The sequence below is a fragment of the Harpia harpyja genome, chromosome 1 (assembly GCF_026419915.1).
Source record: "Harpia harpyja isolate bHarHar1 chromosome 1, bHarHar1 primary haplotype, whole genome shotgun sequence".
Lineage (NCBI taxonomy): Eukaryota > Metazoa > Chordata > Aves > Accipitriformes > Accipitridae > Harpia > Harpia harpyja.
The window spans coordinates 15,743,015-15,753,318 of record NC_068940.1 but is presented as its reverse complement, the minus strand read 5'-3'; the positions used below and the strand labels follow the sequence as shown (position 1 = coordinate 15,753,318).

Genomic DNA, 10,304 nt, shown 5'->3' with positions numbered 1-10,304 from the left:
TCCAAAGATGATGTCAAATACCTGTGCATTGGCATTCCTGTTACCCCCTCCCCGCCTCTCCCTGTGCTGCCTCGGGGATGTCCCTGCTCCCCGGTTTGAAACGGCACAACAGCTCCGGCGTTCACCGTATGGCTGAGCACCGAGTTTCCTTAGGGCTAATTTACGCTGTCATAGAAGAGCATTTTTCACTCTGAACCGACTGCTTTCAATGCAAATGGCACTGTGAAAAATCAGCCTTGTCGGTACTGCGAGCTAGGGTGGACATCACACGCCTGGGATGACTGCGTTTGTGGATGCGTGTATCTGTTGTGCTGGCTCCGTGAGCTTTATGTTATTTATAGCGACAGGTCCCAGGGCATGACTCACTTATTTGCTCTCTAAAAGCTCCACCTTTTATTCTTTAACTGTTGCCATCTTCCATCCCTGGCATGAGAGGGAAATGCCCGGGAAGAGGAGACTTGGCGAGCCGACAGGCAGCGTGCACAAAGCATCGCCCCAGCATGCAGGGGCAAGAAAGGGCCGAGGTGGGATTAGCAAGGGACATCAGGAAGGCCAGGTGTCATTCTGTGGGTGCAGAGCTCTACTCACTGAAATGAGAAAGCTTTCATCACTTTCCTTTCTGTAGGAGAAGCGTTCAGTGCCTTTTGGTTTCTAATTCTCTTCCCCAACACACCAGTTGCATGTGGGTGGACAATGCAAATACCAGCAGCGCCAAAGGGTAAGATAGGTGCCTCTAATAAGGAAGGGGCAGGGGAAAGAGTTCATGCAGAAGTTAATTATTTGCAAATTGGCAGCTATACTTCGACCTCAGATACTTGAAGACCTGGCTAATAACCCCTCTGGGCCATGGGTAGTTAGCTGACTGTAAGACCTGATGGAGTCAGTCAAACCGTGACAGTCAAGAAGGACAAATAGGGTGGCTGCCTTTAAAACTGGGGGAAAAGGAGAAAACTGGCCATGTTCATTTCAATGCCCAGGAAAATACTGGAGCAAATAATCAAATGGACTAGTTCACACTTGGTGATAAAAAGAAAGAGCGCTAAATGAGCGAAAGCAAATTTATTTCCTTTTCCAGCCAGTCACCATTCTTACAGAAAGGAGAGAGGCAGTAAATGCCATGTATCTTGGCTTCTGAGTACTTTTGACAGTGTCTCTGATGTCCTTCTCATCATAAGTAACTCAAAAGAGAGATTTATGAGAGGGTGACACAAAGCTTGCCGGAAAACTGTCGCAAGAGGGTGAGGGGCAGCAGCCGTGGTGGCAAGATGTACCAGGAACAACTGGGCAGGCTGGTGCCAGGGCTGGCACCGCTTGGCATCATCACTGGTGCAGCCAAGGGCAGCAGGGACGCTACGCTGGTCTGCACCCCCATCCCGTGGGGTGGGATGGGGAGAAACAGAGGGTGCAGTTCAGAGCAGGGACAAGTTGATACAAGACGGTGCTATCGGGCAGGAACAATGGACAAATCCAGCCAGGCAATAGCCTGGCTGGCAGATGGCTGGGCAGGACCCTGGCTTGCGAGCTAAAGCCTGGGAGCACCGTGTTTCTAAGACAAAGGCAAACACCATGCTGGGACGTGCAAACAAGGGTACAGCTTGCAAGGCGCGAGCAGAAGCCCTTTTCCTCTACCCTGCAGGGGCGGAGCTGCAGCTGGAGGTCAGGCAGTTGGTTTTGGGGTATGACACCCTGAGAAGGAGCACATCCCGGTCGGACACGGTGTGGGGGGTGGCCACAGGGCTGACAGGGGGCCTGGAGAACATCACCTACGAGGAAAGACCAAATGCACTGCAGTTGTTCTGCCTGAAGAAGGAAAGAGGAGTATTTCAACATGTGGGGCTGCAAAGTGGAAGGGAATTACTCTACTCTCTGCCTGTGGGGCAGCGAGGAAGTTTCTGGTTAGTTAATGGGAAATAATTATAGTTGGTAAGGGCAGCGAGGCAGAGGACAGATGACAGCAAGGGAGGCGGTGGAGACTCCATCACTGCATGTCTTCAAAGACAATCTGTTGGAACAATGTGGGTGCGGTTTATGTATTATTATTTACATTATACTCTAAGTAATATTTTTGTACGGTATATATAACACCCTAAGTCAGTAAGAGACAGTAAATATCCCAGTGGGGTCCCTTCCAGCCTGCATTCTTTACCGAGCACAGCTCAGGCTGGAATTCTACATGTTACAAATCATCTGTAGGAGAAAAATCACACAGGCAGAGCGCAGCGTGAATGGCAAGTGGGAAGTATCCCCCAGTGCAGTGCACCAGCCCATGCTCTCCAGGCCATGGGACGCATCCAGCTTTGGGGTGTCCATCAGAGGCTCCAGCGAGCCAAGATCTGTAGAGTGAACTGCAGCAGAGCAAAATCTGAACCACCTCTAAGTACTAAAGCAGCACAGGCCAGGGACCCTGCAGAGAGATTTGCCTGCAGATCAGGGAGGTAGCAAAACCAGTATCGTTTTGGGTTTGGAGCTCTTAGGGCAAGCTTTGCATACACTTTTAAATGCATCCCCCTTCCCGAACAAGCAAACACAGAGTTTAAGTCCTTACCTAATCACGGGACTCCAGGAGCTGGAGCTTAAAGAGAAACAAAGTAGTTTGTGACTCGTGCTATAGCTGTGTCTGCTGGACACGTCTGCGGCTGTCTCTTCAGGTCCTGCCCGCGTGCCCGGGGCAGCCCAAATTTGGAATTTGATTTGGCGGACAGCCTCAGGTGCTCCAGTTTGCTTCTAAGGGCCTGCTGGCAAGAAGAAATAAATTGAAAGTCTTTTTAGCTGTGAGTGCATAGCTGGCCTGTGCTGCTCTGATTTGTATGCCACAACAAACAGCAAACTACATTCTAGGAATTACGCTTTGAGCTTTAACATTTTCACCAGCTAATGAAAGGCATTTTGATAATTACGTCAAGCATAAGGGAAACATCTCTATAGTTACTCAGTAACTAAGATACTTTGTCAACACAGAAGTGACAGGGTTCTTATTGCCTAGTTACTCAGAAAAATTGAACTGTTTACAACAGAGGCATTCAATATATTGTATTTGCTAATGCTGCATTTCAGTGGTACGGCCGTGGAAATCAAGATGCCTTAATAGCCTGGAGTTTGTCATGTCTGAATCACGGTAGAGCCCCTTTAGAAAAAAAACAATGCTTGCAGGGAATATTTTATATATGTAAAGTGTCTTTTATTGGCTAGAGAATTAAATTGAGGTAGTGAATCAGAGGACACCAATACTGTAAAGTTACTGATCTTCAGCTCCCAATTTATTTCTAAAGACATGCACTGCTGTGCAGGAACCTACCTGACCAGGGGCAATCAAAGGCCCCTGAGTTTATTCAGGTCAGGGTAAAAGAAGAAATTTCTGGTAAATAGGGCAGAAGAAAGAGTAAAGGTTATTCAGAGAGGCCGCCTTCTGTCTGTGGGTCGGTGAAGTTGCCTTCTCCTAAGCATCAAGAAAATGAAAGCTGAGCTGTGAGAAAACAGCTATTTAGGAGGATCCTTTTAAACATGGATGCTGGCATACCGCTGGGAGGTTGGCTCTTTTTAGTGTTTCGCTACTGCCTTTTCATTTATTACACTCACCGTTCTCTCCCCCCCCTCTGTTTCAAAATGAATGAAAAGGGATTAGCTGTGACAAGCAGTACGGGGAAAGCATGCACGAAAGAGGTGAACCTTTCAAGTATGAAATAAACCACAGTATTCGATATTCTGCAGCTGAGTTTAATTAGGATAATTAATTGTTGCTCCTTTGCGAGCGAAACGAAGCGTGCAAAGCCCCAGGCCAAAGACAAGCGGCTTTGCCGGGGCTAGAGGGAAGGGGAGGAAGCCACCGGCTCCGCCGCGGGCCGGCCGGGAGATGTCCCCTCGCCGCGGAGGCCGGCGTCGATCTCCACTGCCCTCGCACCGCTCGCCGTAACCGCGTGCTCCGCAGCCCAACCAAGCAGCCCCCGAGCTCTCACGCACCTTCCTCCAGCCCAGCGGCTCCCGAATCGCAGGCACTGCCGCCGGCCACTGGTCCCAGCAGCGGCTCTCCCCTTCGGAGGGGCGGGGGGCTCTCTTCGTTGAAAACCCCTTTAATTGGCAGCGAGCACGGAGTATTATGCAAGCGAATTTCACTGAAAACCGGGAAAAGAGGAAACCGTAGGAAAAGAAACGACAAGATCCCCTGCGGCTCTCAAGCAACTCCCTTGCTCTTTCTAAAGTAGGCTGCATAAATATTGGTCTAGCCGGGATATGCCCTACATTCATTTGCACAGATGTTATAAATGTGCTTAAGAATGAGAAATCAATCTTGTTTTCCTGCGCGGTAAACATGTACGGCCGAGACTGTGCACAGATAACGCAAATCACAGCTCTCGGGCTTGCCACTTAAAGATAGAGTCAGAAAAGGGGTTCTTGGGGAAGGCATGAGAAAAAGATCTTCTTACCTATTTGTTTATTTTCAGGTATTTCCATTAAACCCTATACAGATCATTTAAAACACGCTCCCACTCCAATTCTAGTTATAATTTATCATCTAACTAGTTTTCTGTATTTTGCCTGCTGAATCTGCTTTAGGTTACTCTTTCATAACCTTCACCAAGCAAGGTGAGGTATAACCTTAGGCATCCTGTACCTTTATCACTCCCCCTGCCATTAGTCTTCCGTCTGGTCAAGCATTGCAACACTGCAACTGGGAAAATCATACCATTAGGTTGCAAAAGCAGCAGAGTTCCTGCACTAGAGAGCCACGGGTGGCTTCTGAATCACTGGGTGATTAATAATTAATATGTAATTGTTGGATGATCTGTTTAGACAGTCACAGTGTAAGAAATTTATTAGTATTTTCTCCGGAGAACATTGCTACTAAAATAATAAAATTTTAACAAGTCCCCTCTCATTATAATCCTACCGAATTACCAAAATAGAGCAAAGCTGCCTCATCTTGCTATGCATTGTAGTGAAGGATTCTGCCTTTTTGCCAAGCAAAGTGTATGTGTGTTCATAAAGTAGAAGACGTGGCAGACATTAGGTGACAGAGATAAGGATTTGCATGCTCAGCTGGATTTTAAAAGAAAATTATTCAGCTCTTTTTAAAGTATCTGATTTACCTCGTTTGAGCTACAATTTGGCCAATTCCTCTGTCAGATTTATTGGCTTGACTCATTATTTTCAGTTATTTTCAACTTCATTTACGCATCCTAAATTACATATCCTCTTCAGAAAGCGTTTAGAATGTTTTTGTTGTTGCAAAGAGAAAAAAACTAAATTAAAAATGCAGAGTCCCTTTTCATAAACATAACTCCAGCGCAAGGTGATGCAGTAAATGAATGAAGTAGGCTTTAGACGGTGAAAATGGTATGTTTAAAGACTTGGCAAAAGCAGGAAGAAAAAATGAGTCAAATGATCCCTATTTCTTATAATTACTTGCCACACTGACAGAGCTCATTACTGTTGGCCTCGAAATGAAATAATTGTTGTGCTGCATTTCAAAGCTGTGATTCAGGAGCTGCGGGATGTGTCTTTCTGTTTCACAATGTTGTTACATATGGAGATACTCACCTATACTGTGAGGATGCTGAACCTGTGTTACACAAGTGTGGTTTATTTGAATGCTGACTGAAATACACAGAACTTGACAATTTATCAATTTACTCTTGGTGACAAATGATCCTGTGTTAAACTGCTGGATATTCTTAAAATGGGCAGATACTCCATATTATAAAACATGTTTTGTTCAGCTGTACATTCAATGTGATTTGTAGCTACGGTGCAGAAGCAATCCAAAAAGATAAATTTGCTTACTGAAGGTAGCTGCCAGGCTCTACTATGTGGAGGAGCAGAAGCACCAGCTTACAGAAAGCAGTGTCTTCCAACAAAATGGTTTCAGCCAAAGAAATGGAGCTTAGAGAATAATGCAATGTTACAGATGAACTACTGAGATAATTGAGCCTATAACATCTGCTCAAATGTAGTGACACCAAAAATAAGCACTTCTGTCCGTGGTGTTATTCCTTGCTAAAGCAGAGTGTAAACATGTGACGTGACCCCAGCACATCAGGGAATTCGGGAACAGAAGCAGCTTGCTATCACAATTACCATTCCCCTGCCAAAGAAGGAACCTTCCCAGCAAAACTTTATTAAAGACATTGTTTGGGTTGCTTTCCAATAACTTTTACAAGAAGGAAAAAGGGATCATGTACTTAATTAGCCCCTTTAATAAGGGATGTTCATGTGTCTGTTTAACAGCTGGAACAAAGGGTTAGGGTTAGGGTGTTTGCTTGAGTTTTGCCTTATGATAAGAAATTGTATTGAATTGTTCCTGAAAGGAAGGGGGGGGGGGGGGCGGATAGAAAAAAATCTTTGGTGTGTTATAAGGACTAAGTTTCCTAAGAAGTTGTTCAAGATTTTCCTTTTGTTGCAAATTACTATTGGGTTTGATTAACCAGAACCCTTAATTTCCTTATTCTACTCTGTTGTGATTTCCCCTGGTTTGAAGCAGTGGGAAGCCAACCCTAGCCCCTGTCCAGCAAATCTGCTCATAAATACACGCTGCTAGTTTCCCTTCCACAGTATAAACACAAGGGAACATTCAATTAATTTGAAAAGGGACACATTTAAAACTGATAAAAAGGAAGTAAATTTTTTGCACAACATGCAATTACTCAGCCGAATCCCTTCCTTCCTAGTAGCATCAAAAGGAAAATCTTAGCAGGAGTCGAAAGAGGGCTGGTAACACATGCATAAACAAACAAGATCTTTGAAAGGGATTTGCACTCTTGTGCTTCTGGGGAGAAGCCAGCACCCAGCCACTGCAACTTTGGGAAAAGGTTTCTGAGGCTGGTTATCCCACACCATCTACCACCACGCTCCTTGCATCTTTCCTTGAAGTGTGTGGGTAACAACCACTTTGCAGCAGGACCAGTAGTCTAATCCACTTATATTCCTGAAAAGATGTAGGTAGGAAATCTTACAAATCTTACAAATGACTTACAAATCGTTTCTATATCTCAACTCTTGCAAAAAAAAGACCCACTGGTTAGGTATTTGACAATCTGTCATTACACTCGTTCGACAGCAACCACATTGACAACCAATTCCTTGCCGTGTGACTCAGACTGCTAATTTCAGCCTGTCAAGTCTTGCCTCACTTAGGTTTTGTGCGCGACGAGGCCCTGGGCGATGTGATCTCACTTTGACATTCGCCATGCTCCAGGAAGGATGACCTCCAGAGGAGGTCCAGAGGTCATCCACCGTAATGCACCTTACTTATCGACGCTTCCCCTCTGCAATGAAATGTGTTCATTCTAAGTCTCGTACAGAGGCTTTCCGAATTCCTTGGCTTCCTTCAGTCTGTGCATCCCTTCAGAGCTACACGTTGGTCATGGAGCAGCCTGCCTTTGTACCTGCCTGGCCTCTGTCACTCCACGGTGACTCCGCAGCGGTGTGACTGCTTCCTTTGACAGCTGGTCTACACCACTGACGACAGGAGGAGAGTCAGCAGAGCCTTCCTAACCTCTGCTTTCTGCATGTTCCTGCACCCCTCCCCTGAGAGCTCCTGAGTCTGGCTGCTGGTTTTGGAGAGCTGCATGGTCCATCTGATTTGGAAGAGCATTCATTCTCAGAGTAAGCGATGAAGAGCAGGCATGCCTGAAGGTAAACGTTCCCTCAAGGCAGCAGAGCTCTGGCTGAAGTGCCTGAAGGTAAACGTTCCCTCAAGGCAGCAGAGCTCTGGCTGAAGTACCTGAAAACAAAGCCTCACACACTGGGAATGAGCAGATACTTTTTGCAAGCAATGCCACCATGTGGGGGAATAAAGTGGTAAATGGTTTTCCGCCAGTCACCTAACAATCCCTGCATGTTCCTTGTACGCTGTGGTATCTGATACGGAGAAAATATAAAAGGGCAGCCAAGAATGGTAGGACACAAAATATTTGGCTATCTCACAGAAATGCATGCAGCCCAGCTGTGCTAAGTCACGACGGATGTGAGCCCTGCCAGCAGTCCATCTGCAAATGCTGTGAGAAGAGCTCTACGGCTAGATCTTATTTGCTATACTACAGACCAACAGCATGGAGAAAACATCACCGCTGCTGGGGTTATTTTAAAACGCTGATTGCTGACGGTCACAGGTACCAAGCTAGCTCCCTCCCTCTGCCTCTTCAACTCTGCAAGGAAAACCTTCACCATGTGCTTCAGGTGACACCTTTGTCAGAAAACACATGCTTGAAAGCTTCAGTTCCCGGCAGTATTGAATCCCAGACCCACTACCGGTCCAGGACTGATCTGTTTGGTGTGGCAAAGAAATGTGTCAGGTAGCTGGAAGCTGGAGTTTGTGATACTATTATGAAAACAGCTTATCGGTATGTGTTGGCAGAAGCAATGTTCCTAAAAATCCAGCTGACTCAAAGCATGGCATTTCCCAGCTGCGCGGGGGCCACTGATGGGTTTTCACATGTTCATCGCCTGTCTTCTCAAGAGGCCGATGAATATTTTAACCACAAGGCATGTCTTGATCTGTGGAATAGGTAGGTCACAGGCACTGAATATCCTGGAGAGCATGCTACCAGTGGCAGTGCCTGGGCATTTATGTGCTTGGGAAAACGAAGACCTTATTCTGCTCTAGCAATGAGAATTCACATCGCTTTGGAGAACCTGGATTGTCCTTGCTCTGACCGGAGTACGTGGAGTCTCACAGAGCATCCAGCTCTGTTCTTGGCACTTACAGAACAGCAGAGGACACCTTTGGAAAGCCGAAAGCAGGATGATGCCGCCTCTGAAGCAGTTTGGATGCCAAATAAATACACGTGACTGTAGTCTGCTGTGCCCTGGCCAACACCTGCAAAGCTAACAATGCAGGTTTTCACCTCAGTGAAATCCAGATGCTAAAATATTAGCTGTTCCCCCTTTCCTATGGCTTCCCTTCCACCCAGTCCCAAGCCAGCTTCTGCACAGGCTGACAGAGAGCACGGAGCAGGGCCTTACAGTGACCTGGGTTACTGCGTGGGGAGCCATATGATCTATCGGTGAAACGGTGGACTCATTTTCCTGGAAGTTTTCTTTAGCCTCACCCACGAATACTGGGCTCATTCCCATCATTCCAGAATATTACTAAGAGCTCTCTTAATCTCATGCAACAGCGCGGCACGGCCCTATGACTACGCAGTCATAGCTGAAGTGGCCGAGAGAGCGAGCAAGGGAGGGGTGAAGATTTTAAGCCGAGGCATCTTTGGTAGGCACGCTCACGTGCCGCTGACGTGGCACTGGTGGGTGGCTCTGCACACAAGTGCACGGCCACCCGCCTAGAAGTCAATGGGCATTGTGTCACTGTAGTAGCTAATGAAAAAAATCTCTGCTCTCCTAGATATAACTCCTTCTGGTCCTTTTCATCAAAGACAGCTCAGATATGTTCCCTACTGATTTCCTGAAAGCCCTTCTGAGAGGGCTGCGTGCGGAGCTGCAGATGTGACAGTGAGCTATTTCAGTATTAACTTCTAGGTTGATCCTGCCAATATTTTAATTGTATAAGGCTTTATTTTATTAATCTCTTCGGAGGATTTCTATGTTTACTCTTAACAAGATACACCTTTGGTGTTGAAGAAATAAAGTTAAAAAGGCTCCTTCAAAGGGCATAATGTACATCTTTGTTTATACTTCCAGTAAATTACCGTAGATGCAGCTGTTGATAGCACTCTGTACTAGGATAAATCATCAGTAACATGTATTTTGAGAGTTTAGCTTCCACTATGCTATTCTCACTTCAGCGCTTATGCCTTTCACAAATAAATAATGTGTATTTATGTGATAGATTCTTACTGTATTAAAGCAATACCTGAGATTCTTAAGGCATAATTAATTTTAATGCAGAGCATTTCCATTACCCAGCTGACAGTGCAGCTCCAGTCATACTGGCACACTGGAGCGTACAACACACCATGCAGAAGTGGCAAATACAAGTGAGTAGGGGCATGAACTTTCTAAGCCAACTTTGTTGCCAAACCTGCTGTTTGGCGGAAACATATCCTCAGTCTGGCATGAAAGGCCTTTATGTACAGTCTTTTAACAACAGACAGTACCCTCCAAGATATTTACAAGGGAATTAATGGGAGATGACTAACCTCATGAAAAGCTGATACCTAAAATGTCTGAATCTCTTGGGTCACTTCAAATATGCCAGTCATGCTATTTAGGGCTATATATTATGTAAAACCTTTGCATTCAAGTCACTGTGTTGGCTGCAGCTTAATGAATCCACATTAATCCATCGCTATCAGTAGTGATGAATACTGTACCTCGAGGAGTTGTAGGGCTCTAAAACAAAAAGGGCTTAA

The 10,304-nt window shown here is 45.8% G+C and overlaps 1 long non-coding RNA gene across 1 annotated transcript; it reads right to left on the bottom strand.

Moving 5' to 3' along the window:
- Positions 1 to 1,044: 1,044 nt before the first annotated feature.
- LOC128138933 (uncharacterized) lies at positions 1,045 to 3,003 on the bottom strand. Its single transcript, XR_008234191.1, has 2 exons — positions 2,546 to 3,003; positions 1,045 to 1,763 (listed from the first exon to the last, which is right to left on the bottom strand). It is a non-coding gene; the product is annotated as an uncharacterized LOC128138933 (long non-coding RNA).
- Between the last annotated feature and the right edge of the window lie 7,301 nt (positions 3,004 to 10,304).